Here is a 15,936-nt window from a genome sequence, read left to right on the forward strand (position 1 = left end):
CTCGTTGGAAGTCCTTACCTATATCACTTATGGGGAGAGTTACAACCATTAAAATGATGATACTACCAAAAGTTAATTATTTGTTCTCAATGATCCCCATAAAACCATCTGCTACTTGGTTTAAGTCACTAGATTCTTGCATCTCCAAATTTCTGTGGAAAAACAAACCACCACGTATTAGTTTAAAAACTCTACAGAAGACCAAGGACTGTGGTGGATTAGATTTACCTAATTTTCAGCACTATTCCTTAGCCAATAGGTTACAGTATATATCAAAATGGTTTAAACCTAGCCCAATAGATGAACCATGGATAAATGTAGAACAAGCATTGTGTGATAATCTGGAAATCTCTGACCTGCCACTTATTAGTCAAAACGTAAAACATCACAAATGTTTCAAAAGCATTAACATCAGCACCTCTCTGACAGCCTGGTGGGAATTTCTTAAAATAACAAAGTCCTCACTTGTCCCGTGTAGGCTTACACCCATCTGGAACAATCCTGACATACTGCAAAACAAAAAAATGCTAAACTTTACTCTGTGGAAGATCAAAGGAATCAAACATCTGGAACATATAATCCAAAATGGACATTTTATTTCATTTGATGAGCTCATATCACAACACGAGATAGGAAGCAATAAATTCCTAGAATATCAACAACTTAAGTCTATAATAACAAAGAAATATATCCTCCACCAACCAGACTTACAACTCCCGATTAGGGTAGCAGAATTTCTAAGCATCTGCACCCCAAAACTACTATCAAAAATATATAAATTATTGTCTAAAATAGATGACACAATGTCTCTTCCATCCTCAAAATGGGAGGCAGATTTATCCATCAGTTCTAGTCATAGCTTCTGGCCACAAATATGTTTGAACACCTTCAGAATGACTCAGAATTCTAATTTACAGCTCATACAATACAAAATCCTTCATAGAACACACTATACAGGACAAAGGATGTTCAGGATGGGTCTGACACACTCAAACATCTGCTCACATTGCACAGATAACACACCTGATGATTATGCACACGCTTTGTGGTTCTGTGCGCCTGTCCAGAAGTTCTGGCTTGAAGTCTGTGCGGACCTATCAACATGGCTAAAGTGTAGCATCCCTGCATGCCCCACACTGTGCATACTGGGTGACTTAGACAACATCAACATGGAAATTAACTCAGCACACATGGTTCTCACAGTGTTATGTATCGCAAAGAAAACTATTCTCATGAACTGGAAAGCGAAGAACAATCTGTGTATTAACCAGTTTAGAAATTTTCTTTTAGATTATATTAGCATGGAAACAATGTCTGCCTCCTCAAAACATCAATTGGCTGAATTTAACTCTCTCTGGTTCCCGCTGATTAGCTTTATCACATAGTGGTGGTGGTGGGTTGCTGTCCCGTCGCTCTGGGCGGTTGGGTGTGTGCTGGGGGGGGCTGTGTGGCTTCGGGCGTCTGGTGGTCTCGCGGGTCGTGGGGACCGGGTTGGTCATTGCTGGGGGGGACTGTGTGTCGGGCTTGGAGGGCAGTTTTGGGGGCTTGCGGGTGGGACTGTCTTGCGGTGTGGGGCGGGGTCACTTAGAGGCCTTGGGGTGGTGGCTGCTGGCTCTATGCCGGGTGGCTGGGCCGCTCCGGCATGGGTGGTGGTGCTGGGCCTGGGCCCTGGTGGCTGGGCGCTGCCTTGCGCCCGGGGGGGGGGCCTGCCTGTGCCTGGAGGGGCTGGGTTGTCCTGGACGCGCCACAGTATGGGTGGGTTGGTGCAGGTCCTGGTGCCGGGCTTGTTGCTCTGGGACCTCCAAGGTGTCCGCAGATGGTTGTTTTTTTTTCAGGGTGTTGGGGCGTGCGGTGGGGGGGGGGGGGGGGTGTGGCCTGTGTAATGGTGGGTCTCAGGCCCGGGCTGCTGCGACTGGTGTGACCGGGAGGTTTGTTTGTTTGTTTTTTGTTGTTGTTTGTTTGTTGTTTGTAGAGGTCCTCCGGGGTGGGGTGGGGCGGGATGGGTACCTTCTGGGGGTACAGTAGCTCCCGCAATATGGTCGCTGCAGGCCCCGAGCCTGGTGGACATCAGCCCCTCCTGCCCTGGGTTGGCTCCCAGGTAGCGGGGATGCCTATTGCAGCCAGTCCCTGGCTGCCTTCTCCGGGGGAGAGTAGCTGCCCCGGTGTATATCCCCATACCCCTCTCCCTTCTGGCTCCTGTACACAGCACACACTCACACATGAAGGGTTTTGGGGGCGTGTGTGTTCGGTGGGGTGTAGTGGATGGGGCCACGTAGGTGGTCCCCTTTGGTTGCACTCTGCAGTTCCCCGCCCCTGTTTTAATTACACCTTAGACATTACTACTTATCAAACACACACTCACACACACACATTAGGTCTTGGGGGGTGGTTACACTGAGTGGCATCTGGTGGGCGGGGCTCTTTGGGTATGTAGGCTGCCCAGAGGGCCGCGCTCCCAGTCCTACAAGTTGGGCTGCCCCTCAATTTTAATCGCTCACTATTAGAAAATATTGAAGAGCCAGAAGGGTGAGGGGAGGGGTCTTCTTCCCACACCCCTGCTTCCTGGTTGCTGCTCGGGGCGGGAGGGTCCAAGAGGATTAATTAATTGTTCTGCTGGTTCGGGGTCTGTGGTGGCTGGGGGGCTGCTGGCCCCCTGGTGTGCCCGCTGCGCTACACCCCAGCAGAGTCGAGGGAGGGAGGATGTGTGGATGTATGGGACGTGAAAGTGTGTGTGGTAATGATTGGGCCTGGATCTGGGACTTGCTGTCGCCTGGCCTGCCTGTGCTTCTCCCGATGGGGGGGCGGTGTTGCCTCTCCCCGCTGCTCGCGACTTCACCCACCTGTGGGCACGTCTTGACTCCCAGGGCACTTGGCCAGGGGCGCTGGGGCAGGCGCTGACCCACTGCGTGGCTGTCTGGGGCACTTGGCCCTCCTGGGTATTGGGTGGGGCCTCTGCCGGGGGGTTTGGGGGCGCTCGGGCTCCCGGGATCCGGGTCCAGTGCACGGCCCATGTCTGGGCGGCTGGGACCTGGCGGGGTCGGTGGGCTGTTGCCCCTGGCTCTCTGAGGGCCTCTGCCCTATGCTTATGGGGGCTCTGTCCGGGGGCTTCCTCTGCAGTCTTCTGGGTGGATGCGTGGTTGTCCCTGCGGTGGGCTTCGTGGGTTCTGTGCTCCGTGGGGGCTGCTGGTGGCCTGGGTCTTGTGGCCCTCTCTGCCTGCTTCTGATTGCTGGGGGGGGGCTGTGGATTGTGGCCCTGTACACTTATACACTCATAACTAACCACGGTTACCATGTAGATCCTGTGCCATGGGTGTTGCATGTTCTCACACACACACACACACACACACATTTATTAGCCCAGTAGCATGCTCGCTAAGCAGTTTATGTGTTATCCTGTGGTTTCAGGTCATCTCTCCACAGCTGTGTTGTATGCGATTACCGCTTCTTGTGCTTGTTTTTGTTTGTTTGTGTGTTTGTTTTTTCTCTGCTTGTCTGCTTTCAGGTGCTCCTGGTGGCGCTATGGCTGGATTCCCCTCAGAGGCCATGGATTGTTGTCTGTTTTGTTTTTTACAGGTGTAGCAGCTGGTTGTCTGGTTTTTGTTTATATTTTTGTTCTGTTTCCTCTTCTTTCCTCTTCTTCTTTCCTTGTCCCCCGGTCCGGTTCAGTTCTATTACATGTCATATATTGTAAACAGAAATAAATAAATGGGCATCAAGGGGAGCTTTACATTTATAAAACTTCCCTTGGCAAAGCAAATCTGTTTGGCATCAAAGGTATTCAGACTACAATTCTGCTGCCATAATGCTGAACAGGACAAGGGGGAAGAAAAAAAATAAATAAATAAATAAATAAATAAATAAATAAATAAATAAAAAATATTCATATTGATATAAACAGAACCAACATTGAACACAAAGCTGAACCTCAGTGAAACCCAGCCTCATTCATCAATTATATTCATATTATTATAAAAAGAACCAACATTGATCAATAAGTTTAACCTCAGTGAAACGCAGACTCAGTCCTCAATTATCTTCATATTAATATAAACAGAACCAACATTGATCACAAAGCTGAACATCAGTGAAACCCAGCCTCATTCATCAATTATATTCATATTAATATAAACAGAACCAACATTGAACACAAAGCTGAACCTCAGTGAAACCCAGCCTCATTCATCAATTATATTCATATTAATATAAAAAGAACCAACATTGATCAATGAGTTTAACTTCTTTGAAGCACAGCCTCATTCATCAATTATATTCATATAAATATACATATAAATATAAACAGAACCAACATTGATCACAAAGCTGAACCTCAGTGAAACCCAAGCGGAGTTGTTCGGCTGCAAGAAGGTGTGAACGTCCGACCAAATTTTTTAAAAAGCAGTTAAGAAAAGGTTCGAATATCCAACCAAAGATAATTAAAAGCGGGAGCAGAGCTGTTCGACTGCAAGTAGGCGTGAATGTCAGATCATAATTTGCAAAAAGCTGATGAGAAAGGGTAAGAATGCCCGACTAAACACCATCAAATGCGGGAGCGGAAGTGTTCGGCTGTGAGTAGGTGTGAATGTCCGACCATAATTGCTCACAAACGGGTAAGAAAAGGTCGTATTGCCAGACCATACATGATCAAAACAGGGAGCGGAGGTGGTTCAGCTGCAACGTGTGAATGTCTGACTAAAGTTTGTAAAAAGCGGGTAAGACAAGGTGCGAAAGCCCGACAATGTATGATCAAAAGAGGGAGCGGAGGTTTTCGGCTGCAAGGTCTGAATGTCCAACCATAATTTCTAAAAACCGGGAAAGAAAAGGTTCGAATGCCCGAATATATACCATCAAAAACGGAAGCGGAGGTGTTCGGCTGCAAGAAGGTGTGAACGTCCGACCAAAGTTTGTAAGAAGCAGTTAAGAAAAGGTTCGAATATCCAACCAAACATAATCAAAAGCGGGAGCAGAGCTGTTCGACTGCAAGTAGGTGTGAATGTGAGATCATAATTTGCAAAAAGCTGATGAGAAAGGGTGAGAATGCCCGACTATACACCATCAAATGCTGGAGCGGAGTTTTTCGGCTGTGAGTAGGTGTGAATCTCCGACCATATTTGCTGAAAAATGTGTTAGAAAAGGTAAGAATGCCTGTCCATACATGATCAAAAGCGGTAGCGGAGGTGTTCAGCTGCAAGGTGTGAACGGTCGACCAAAGTTTGGAAAAAGCGGGTAAGAAAAGGTTAGAATATCCAACCAAACATAATCAAAAGCGGGAGCAAAGCTGTTCGACTGCAAGTAGGTTTGAATGTCCAGCCATAATTACTTACAAAGGGATAAGAAAAGGTAGTATTGCCAGACCATATATGATCAAAACAGGGAGCGGAGGTGGTTCACCTGCATGGTGTGAATGTTCGACTAAAGTTTGTAAAAAGCGGGTAAGACAAGGTGCGAATGCCCGACAATGTATGATCAAAAGTGGGAGCGGAGGTGTTCAGCTTCAAGAAGGTCTGAATGTCCATCAATAATTGCTAGAAAACATGAAAGAAACTTTTCGCAAAACAAACCGCACATGATCATAAGTAGGAGAGGAGATGTTCAGCTGCCAGAAGGTGTGAATGTCCACCCATAATTCCTGAAAAATGGGTAAAAAAAAGGTACGAATGCCATACCATTTCATCATCAAAAGCAGGAGTGGATGTGTTCGGCTACAAGAAGGTGTGAACGTCAAACCAAAGTTTGTAAAAAGCAATTAAGAAAATGTTCGAATATCCAACCAAACATAATCAAAAGCGGGAGCAGAGCTGTTCGACTGCAAGTAGGTGTGAATGTCAGATCATAATTTGCAAAAAGCTGATGAGAAAGGGTGAGAATGCCCGACTATACACCTTAATATAAACAGAACCAACATTGATCAATGAGTTTAACCTCATTGAAACCCAGCCTCATTTATCAATTATATTCATATTAATATAAACAGAACCAACATTGATCACAAAGCTGAACCTCAGTGAAACCCAGCCTCATTCATCAATTATATTCATATTGATATAAACAGAACCAACATTGACCACACAGCTGAACCTCAGTGAAACCCAGCCTCATTTATCACTTATATCCATATTAATATAAACAGAACCAACATTGACCACAAAGCTGAATCTCAGTGAAACCCAACCTCATTCATCAATTATATTCATATTAATATAAACAGAACCAACATTGATCACAAAGCTTAACCTCAGTGAAACCCAGCGTCATTCATCAATTATATTTATATTAATATAAAAAGAACCAACATTGATCAATGAGTTTAACCTCTTTGAAACCCAGCCTCATTCATCAATTATATTCATATTAATATAAACAGATCCAACATTGATCCAGCAGTGCCGCTGGGAACGGTGCGCTCTTCTCTGCTCTTGTGAAAAAGCAAACAGCGGTGCAGGATGGAAGTTTCAGGGAGCCCAAGATGAAACTTTATTTTAGTCCTCTGAGAAAAGAGAGTGAATGCGAAGTAGACTTTAACACGTTTCTGGGAGCGAGCCGAGTGCGGGCTAACCGGGAGAATTGCTTGGAAGAAATGCGACACCGAATGAGCGGTCAGAACAAAGCCTCAATACGGTGATCCCGTGGTGTTTGTGGCTGCCTTGTCTTTTGCACAGAGTTAAAGACAAGGCAGCCATCGAATAGGGCCCGATTGTCCCTACTTGGTAAGCCGAGGAGCAAGGGGGGGGAGCAAGCGTCTCAACCAAGCAAAGCGCACCATGGGGAAGGTGGCTATTCCAACTAGCCTGATGCCCTGCTCCCGCAGTGACGGATAATCGTACTCTGGTTTCTCTTCATAACGTACAAGTCTTTCGCCTTTTACTAAAGACTTCAGTGGAAAGAAGCACTAATAAGTTGTTTCTATTTTTGGCAGGCTTTACCTTTGCGGGTGAAGCTCTTTCTGTCTGTGCAAAAGAAATCTTGTCACTGTGCAGAGTGACTTCTCTGAGTAGAGTCGCCTTACTTGTTGCGACTGTGCCGATGTTTCGAAGCTGGAGTGCAAAGTTGTTGCTTGAATGGTGCTCGCTGGAGCGTGCGGGAGTGCAAAGTTATACCATTTAAAAGGGCTGAAGAGTGCTCAGTGCAGCGGGTGGGCGGAGGTGCAACGTGACACTCTGGCCACCTATGGCCATTAAAAGAACACCGCTACAAGTGCGCATTGTGCCAGGAAGGACGCTCGGACGTGAACCAGTGGACAGTTATCGCTTCTCGGCCTTTTGGCTAAGATCAAGTGTAGTATCTGTTCTTATCAGTTTAATATCTGATATGTCCTCTATACAAGGACTACATATTAAATGGATTTTTAGCAATAGGAGTTGAAAAAGGAGCTTGCTCCGTTCACTCCAAGCATCGAACCGGTACTGCAGTGCCGCTGGGAACGGTGCGCTCTTCTCTGCTCTTGTGAAAAAGCAAACAGCGGTACAGGATGGAAGCTTCAGGGAGCCCAAGATGAAACTTTCTTTTAGTCTGCTGAGAAAAGAAAGTGAATGCGAAGTAGACTTTAACACGGCTCTGTGAGCGAGCCGAGTGCGGGCTAACCGGGAGAATTGCTTGAAAGAAACGCGACACCGAATGAGCGGTCAGAACCAAGCCTCAATACGGTGTTCCCGTGGTGTTTGTGGCTGCCTTGTCTTTTGCACAGAGTAAAAAACAAGGCAGCCATCGAATAGGGCCCGATTGTTCCTACTTGGTCAGAGGGGGAGCAAGCGTCTCAACCAAGCAAAGCTCACCATGGGGAAGGTGGCTATGCCAACTAGCCTGATGCCCTGCTCCCTCAGTGACGGATAATCGTACTCTGGTTTCTCTTCATAACGTACAAGTCTTTCGCCTTTTACTAAAGACTTCCGTGGAAAGAAGCACTAATAAGTTGTTTCTATTATTGGCAGGCTTTACCTTTGCGGGTGAAGCTCTTTCTGTCTGTGCAAAAGAAATCTTGTTAGTGTGCAGAGTGACTTCTCTGAGTAGAGTTGCCTTACTTGTTGCGACTGTGCCGATGTTTCGAAGCTGGAGTGCAAAGTTGTTGCTTGAATGGTGCTCGCTGGAGCGTGCGGGAGTGCAAAGTTATACCATTTAAAAGGGCTGAAGAGTGCTCAGTGCAGCGGGTGGGCGGAGGTGCAACGTGACACTCTGGCCACCTATGGCCATTAAAAGAACACCGCTACAAGTGCGCATTGTGCCAGGAAGGACGCTCGGACGTGAACCAGTGGACAGTTATCGCTTCTCGGCCTTTTGGCTAAGATCAAGTGTAGTATCTGTTCTTATCAGTTTAATATCTGATATGTCCTCTATACAAGGACTACATATTAAATGGATTTTTAGCAATAGGAGTTGAAAAAGGAGCTTGCTCCGTTCACTCCAAGCATCGAACCGGTACTGCAGTGCCGCTGGGAACGGTGCGCTCTTCTCTGCTCTTGTGAAAAAGCAAACAGCGGTACAGGATGGAAGTTTCAGGGAGCCCAAGATGAAACTTTCTTTTAGTCTGCTGAGAAAAGAAAGTGAATGCGAAGTAGACTTTAACACGGCTCTGTGAGCGAGCCGAGTGCGGGCTAACCGGGAGAATTGCTTGAAAGAAACGCGACACCGAATGAGCGGTCAAAACCAAGCCTCAATACGGTGTTCCGGTGGTGTTTGTGGCTGCCTTGTCTTTTGCACAGAGTAAAAGACAAGGCAGCCATCGAATAGGGCCCGATTGTTCCTACTTGGTCAGCCGAGGAGCAAGGAGGGGGAGCAAGCGTCTCAACCAAGCAAAACTCACCATGGGGAAGGTGGCTATGCCAACTAGCCTGATGCCCTGCTCCCTCAGTGACGGATAATCGTACTCTGGTTTCTCTTCATAACGTACAAGTCTTTCGCCTTTTACTAAAGACTTCCGTGGAAAGCAGCACTAATGAGTTGTTTCTATTTTTGGCAGGCTTTACCTTTGCGGGTGAAGCCCTTTCTGTCTGTGCAAAAGAAATCTTGTTGGGATTTTATCTATAAAATGAATTCCTTCACTCAAACTATGTTAAAACTGCTTTGTCCTTAATATTTACTATGTCTAGAAAGATTTAAACAAAAAAACAACGTTGTACTTTGCAGTAAAAGAAAGAGCAAATCTAAAGTTTCAGGAATCCGAGAATAAGCTTACTTTCATGAGTTCTTCATGATTTCGGATTTTGCTATAAAATGAATTCCTTCACTCAAACTAAATTAAAACTGCTAAACCGCTAATCTGTTACATGTAAGGCAGATGTCAAATTCACCCAAATAGGATCTAAGGGTATTCGGCCAATCGAGCTGTAGCAGCTTTGGTAAAAGAGTATAAGTTGAAGAGTTTGTGAATAAAGGTGTGCGCACACATAGTGAGCTGTAGGAAAATAGGCAGGGAGCAATGCGTGCTGGGGTATATGTTCTTGTATGTTGTCTGACTGTTTGATTTGAGTGTGTTGTGTAAGTGTCCTGTTGAATGTTACATGTTTGGGCTTTGACACGCTTCACTGTGGTTGTTAACTGTGTGGTGTGTCCTGAAATGTTATATGTTTGGGCTGTGTGACATGCTTAATGCTTGTCAGTAGCTACCCACTTATTTATATATAGCAACTGACAACATAAGAAGTCCGGACATACTTTGATAGTAGTTGTAGAAGTATCCTTATTGATAATAGATAAACTAATTCATAGTGATAGAACAGTAGATGAACAGGTGCCTGCACATTTCTCACGAAAATAGAATGGGTGTATGATTGCTGACGGCAGAGCGATACTGCCAAATTTATGAGTTCTTGTGGCAAACTTGATTCAGTGTCTTGACGTGTATACGCTGTTTCGCTGACTTGATTGTCACAAGAAACAAAGTGTGTTTCATAAGATCCGACCATTTTATTACGGGAGGATCAGTATGTATGGATTCTGATGTGACTGATAAACCCATCTGTATCTTAAGCATTATCTAATACGTGAGACAACGCCCTGGCACACAATCAAAAAAAAAAAAGAGAGAGCGGTTTTGTGTCCCCACAGTCCATAATGTAGAAAAGAGAGAAAAAAGCCTTTCTGATTTGGTGTGTGTGCTCACAGTGCAGAGTGTAGAGAAAAGAGAGAAAAGAAAGCCGTTTTGGTGTCACGGGTGTTGTGACTTACACACACACATTTCTGAATTGAGAAAGGAAATTATTTTAGAGGAAGCCCTAGAGTTTGGATCCCACATTTGTTGATAGGCATTCATTTATTTTTCTTTTAATCAGTTTTAAAGTGAATACTAACTGAGAAATGAAAAAGGTGAAGAGTTTAGAAGCTTGGTTCAAGAGCAAAACTTGGTTTATGATCAGCTGAGTCTCTAAACAGAACAGCAAAGGGCTTCATCGAACATTTAAAAAAGATTCATATTGTTAGAATATCCAGAATCTATAGGAATGGTGGTGATTACTCTTATTTTCTAGAATGGAAATAACTGCACCATGTCTGTTTTATGAATTTAAGGGGCTAAAAAGTTTTGTTCTCGTTTTTCTATGATTAACCGAATGTATGTGAGAGTCCAAACAGACAGAAGGGTTACGGCCGAGCGCTGGACCTTCCAAAAAAGATGAGACAGGCTGGACCTGTGCCATACTAGTTAAGACCTGCCTGTGGATAACAGGTTCTTTAAACTTTCACACACACAAACTCACACACACGTTCGCACACATACACTCACACACACACACATTCTTGAGCTTGCTGCAAGATTAAACCTTCGCATTAACTGATTCCAGCAACTCTGAGTCTTATTGAGAGGATTTTCTCAACAATTGGGTCCTCAAATCAGATCTCGATGTTTTTTCCGCCGTCCAGGGTCGGAGCTGAAACCGTGCACGGGGGAGTACAGTACTCCTAATGACCCCCTGCTGAATTGCGATAATTAGGGTACAGTGTCCACTGAAAGGGGGAAAAAGTGACGAGATCGTATTTTTGAATCAATGGCCAGAAGCCATTGGCAGTGCAGGCATCAACAATTATGGTGTTATTTCACCCATTAACACTTAAGGTACCTCATGCAGTTGCTGTGATATGGTAACTTAACAAAATATCTTTACCAGACATCTCTCCTACATAACTGTTCTTCTTTCACAGCCACACCTTGTTGTCGAGAGATGGGCTACACTTAATCCATCAGCACTGCTACCTACCCCACAGATGGAAAGCCTCATGATTGCATGTCAGAAATAACCATCAGTGTTTTACCCAGGCCAGACTTAACTGATATACGTTATGAAAATGCAGAAATAACTATATTTATTCGACAGGTCAAGCAAAAAACCCTGATGGCACAAATGCTACAGGATTTGCACTAGTAACAGAAACTGAAGTTTTCTTAAAACAACCACTACCAAAAAATTACTCTGTTCAAGCAGTTGAAATGGTAGCTTTAACTGAAGCTTGTAAATTAAATAACAAAAAGGTTGTTAACGTTTACACTGACAGTCAGTATGCCTTCTCAACTGTACATGTGTTAACACAGCATTGCAAAAACAGGTATGTTGACATCCACAGCTAAATGTATAAACTACAAATATTTTAGCATTATTAGATGTTATTCAATTGTCATCTACAATAGACTCGTATGAATGACCGGAAGGAAAACCATACTGCCAAAGAATTTGTTTAAATATGCTGCAGTATTGAGCCATGGACCATGTCATGTCTCAACAGGAGGGATGGAAGCAATAATGAACAAGGTTTTTACAGCATATGGTTTTACTAATTATTGAAAATATTTTTTTAGAATAAATAAATGAATAAAGTTTTGTCTAGCAGTTCAAATATGTGCAAAATACAATCCACAGGGCAATCTAAGACCAAAACGACAATAATTCCCTAAGCCAGTGTATCTTTTTCAACATATTTGTTTGGATTTCATTATTTCATTATTGTGTAGATTTCATTGAACTAAATTAATGTTAAGGGAAACGATTCTGCTGAGTGACAACAGAGGTTTTTACCAAATGGACTGAAATATTTCCATGTGCACAAGCAGATGCACTCTCAGGAGCAAAAGCATGGGTAAAATAAATCATTTCTAGATTTGAAATTCCTGAAAAGATCTTCAGTGATAATTTGACACACTTTGTAAACAATGTCATCTCACTGATGGCAAAGAACTTAAAATAGACCTTAGAAACCACTGTGCAGATCATCCACAATCAGCAGGTTTCGTGGAGAGACACAATGGAATAATTAAGTCAAGACTGAAAAAAATCATGGAAGAAAAGGGAAATATTTGGTTTACTGTTTACCATCCTAAAAATGCATCCTCCAACTAGCACAAGATGAACTCCATTTGAGAAAAGGTATGGAAGACCATTTGTACTCCTACAGTCAAAACACAGTCATCAACTGACATGATGAAGAAAAAAAGAAAAAGAGAAGAAACCTTAGCAGAATACAAATATTGACAAGTAGAAAGATCTCTTCTCTTTAGTCTGTTCCAGGTGAACCTGTGAAGGAATCTCTGAAGACAGTAAAACCCGGGGACTGGATCACCATCAAAGTGATAAAGAAAAAGAACTGGTCCAGCCCAAGGGGGGAAGGTCCATTTCAGGTACTACTTACATCACCCACAGCAGCTGAAGGACTTCTTGGATTCACTTATCACATTGTCCCACGACATTCAGAAGTAGGGAAAGATTAGTTACCCACCACTGTTTTCTGAGGCAAAAGTCTGACTACAAAGGGGAATTCTCTCAACAGGAGGGGGTTCATCTTAACCTCAGTGAAGAAAACAACGGCTAACATGAGAACATAGGGTGTGACTAAAATAAGACAGGGATAATGGATTGACAAACGCCGTGGCATCCATTCAGATTACCAGGATTTTGTGGGTTAAGAGGAACCAGCTGTGTATTATTAATCATTACTCTTATTATAGTATTCCCAATTTTATGGTATGAAGCATGGATTAGCAGAAATAAAGATGATGCAGGACAGAGTACCACCACTGTCCCCTTGACATAGAGAGTGCCACACTAGTAATAACATTTATTTAAACTTGGAGATAAATGGAGAAAATAATCTCATATACAATAGCTGAGACAGAAAAAACAAAAAACTTTTGAAGACACGATTAAAACCACATTTAGAACATACAATAAGCTTAAAAGGAGTGACAAAGCTGCGACTGTGAAGGCATAGAAGTCTAATTAAAAACAGGAGCAGTAGGAAAGACTTTTGTGAAATCTGATCGGCAGATTCAAATAAGGCGCGCCTCAAATAGAGCAAACAATATAGTAAGATTATAATTACGCCAATAACTACTGTTTAAATAAATATATTATCGGGTGAAACAAAAACAAAACACTGGAGTACTGTGAAGAAAGCCTGGAGAGCCTCATGGATTTCATCGACGAGTGTTTTGACAGGATCGTCATTGGGAAAACTAACCAAACCCCATCTGCTAGTAGCAAGGCTTCAACCTCAAAGAGAAGTCGTAATGAAGAGTCACCCGGAGCGACGTCTCCAGCTGGTAATGATTCTACGGACATTTTGACATCAATAGATAAGAAACTATCCAGCTTCGACGCCCGTATGTCTCTGTTAGAAATTCTAGACAGAGAGTTCCAGGCATTACGGGAGTCGTTGGAGTTCAGCCAGCAACAGGTGCAGACGCTGGCTGCAGAAAACGCAGCCCTCAGAGGATCGGTGAAATCACTCACCGAAGGAATGAGCCGGATCTCTGATGAGAACAAGAGAATGAAAGAATCAATTATTGATCTCCAGGCTCGTAGTATGAGGGACAATCTGGTGTTTTCTGGAATCCCGGAGCAGACAGACGAGGATCCTGAACTCGCAGTGAAAAACTTCATCCAAAATCAGCTGAAACTTCCAAGAGATGTAGTGAAAAACATTACTTTTCACCGTGTCCACCTCCTGGGAGGGAAGAGACCTGATGCCCGCCGACCGAGACCGATTGTGGCCAAGTTCGAGCATTTCCAACAAAAGGTCCAGGTGAGGGGCCGCGGCAGGGAGCTGAGAGGAACGGACTTCAGCTTCAACGACCAGTTTCCCAAAGAAATCCTGGAAAGACGCAGGGTTCTGTTCCCCATCCGGAGAAAGTTCATGGAAGGAGGCTCCCGAGCTGTCATTGCGGTGGATAAATTATTCATCAACGGACAGCTTTACCGTGACCAGGAAACCACTCCTTGACTCTTCTAAACTCCAGGTGATCTGTATTCGTTAACTTGTATGAATCATTTCACTGTAGATGACATATAAGTAAGATGAAATAATCTCTCCAATTCACAGTTATCTATCAAGGCAAAATATATAGCTCACTGCCAGCCTCACCAGCATAGGATATATGCAGTTCATATTTGTTTATTTGGGTATTTTTTCTTGTTTTTGTTTTTTCTATCTCACACTTCCACTCTTTTGCACTGTTTTTCTATTCTGTCTTTCTTCGCCAACCCGCTGCGTTTCCACCTTGATAAGTAATGTTAACAAGCATGGCGCACATAGAGTTTTGAGCAGAGCACATAATCAAGTTCCACACAGCATCGACAGCGCAAGTACATATTGTAGCAAGCTCATACTGACAACTGAAACACCAACAATGGCATGTTCATGGAAGCATATATGCACACACACGCACGGGATGCTTTTAGCAAGCATCCAGCACTCACTGCGTTAGTCTGAGCATGTCCACGCTGAGGTTTATCTCATGGAATGTGCATGGAGCTGGGTCCAGGGAGAAGAGATTAAAAATCTCCAATAAATTGAAGGATTTACAGGCGGACATTGTTTTATTACAGGAGATTCATTTATCAAAGACTGTAGCTGATGTTCTCACCACAGCACAGTTTCCTCATGTGTACTCAGCCTGTTACAATTCCAGACAAAGGTGTAGCCATTCTGATAAATAGAAGAGTAAATTTCACCGTAAACAACACAGTTATAAATCCAGAAGGTAGATTTCTAATAGTTAATTTATCTATTCAAAATATGAATTTATGCATTGCAAATATATATGGTCCAAATGTGGATGACCCTCATTTTTTTTACTCCTTTTTCACTTCACTCTCTGATCACTCAGATAACACACTCATCATAGGAGGGGACTTTAACATGGTATTAGACTCAGGAGTAGACAGACTCAGTACTTCAGGAAGTCAGCGGAACTGGCAGTCCACGAATATTGTTAAACAGTATATGAAAGATTTTGGTCTTTGTGATGCTTGGCACTCCCACCACCCCACTATTAGAGAATACACCTTCTTCTCACCGGTACACCACTCATATTCAAGAATAGATTATTTCTTAGTTAGCAGTTCCTTGATGAGGGATATTTCAGACACCAAAATCCACCCCATCACTATCAGTGATCACGCTCCAGTTTCTATCACACTGAAGAATAACAGAGTTACACCACCAGCTAGGAATTGGAGATTTAATACATCATTACTAAAAGACCCTGATTTTATTAATTAATTCAAAAGGGAATGGTCTGTATATTTAGAAATAATGACCTGCCAGGAATGTCAGCTTGTACTCACTGGGAAGCCGGAAAAGCAGTTATGAGAGGCAAAATAATCTCTTTTTCATCAATTAAGAAAAAGAGGGAAAGTTCAAGGATATCAGATTTAGAACTCAGGATTAAATCATTAAAAATTGTCTACAGTACCTCCAAAGAGGAACACATACTGAATGAACTAAGAAAAGCTAAACTTGAATTAAACAAAATTATTGATAAACAAACACAGTTTCTGATACAAAGACTTCGCTTGGAGAACTTTGAGCACGGCAATAAATCTGGAAGGTTCCTAGCTAACCAACTAAAGAGAAACAAAGAGAAAACAACAATCACTTCTGTTAAAGACTCAAAAGGAAATGTCACCCATGACCCTGATGTAATCAACAATGCTTTTAGGGACTTCTATAAAACCTTAT

The 15,936-nt window shown here is 43.3% G+C and overlaps 5 non-coding genes across 5 annotated transcripts; all 5 read left to right on the plus strand.

Moving 5' to 3' along the window:
- Positions 1 to 6,817: 6,817 nt before the first annotated feature.
- On the plus strand, positions 6,818 to 6,931 carry LOC140269551 (U5 spliceosomal RNA). The gene has a single exon (XR_011907648.1). It is a non-coding gene; the product is annotated as a U5 spliceosomal RNA (small nuclear RNA).
- A 309-nt stretch (positions 6,932 to 7,240) lies between these two features.
- LOC140269566 (U2 spliceosomal RNA) lies at positions 7,241 to 7,431 on the plus strand. Its single transcript, XR_011907662.1, has one exon. It is a non-coding gene; the product is annotated as a U2 spliceosomal RNA (small nuclear RNA).
- Positions 7,432 to 7,829: 398 nt separating this feature from the next.
- LOC140269549 (U5 spliceosomal RNA) lies at positions 7,830 to 7,943 on the plus strand. The gene has a single exon (XR_011907646.1). It is a non-coding gene; the product is annotated as a U5 spliceosomal RNA (small nuclear RNA).
- A 309-nt stretch (positions 7,944 to 8,252) lies between these two features.
- On the plus strand, positions 8,253 to 8,443 carry LOC140269533 (U2 spliceosomal RNA). Its single transcript, XR_011907631.1, has one exon. It is a non-coding gene; the product is annotated as a U2 spliceosomal RNA (small nuclear RNA).
- Positions 8,444 to 8,854: 411 nt separating this feature from the next.
- Positions 8,855 to 8,968, plus strand: LOC140269542 (U5 spliceosomal RNA). Its single transcript, XR_011907640.1, has one exon. It is a non-coding gene; the product is annotated as a U5 spliceosomal RNA (small nuclear RNA).
- The last annotated feature ends 6,968 nt before the right edge of the window (positions 8,969 to 15,936 follow it).

This window comes from Leuresthes tenuis, unplaced genomic scaffold (genome assembly GCF_036924035.1).
Source record: "Leuresthes tenuis unplaced genomic scaffold, fLeuTen1.0.hap1 SCAF_14, whole genome shotgun sequence".
NCBI classification, from domain to species: Eukaryota; Metazoa; Chordata; class Actinopteri; order Atheriniformes; family Atherinopsidae; genus Leuresthes; species Leuresthes tenuis.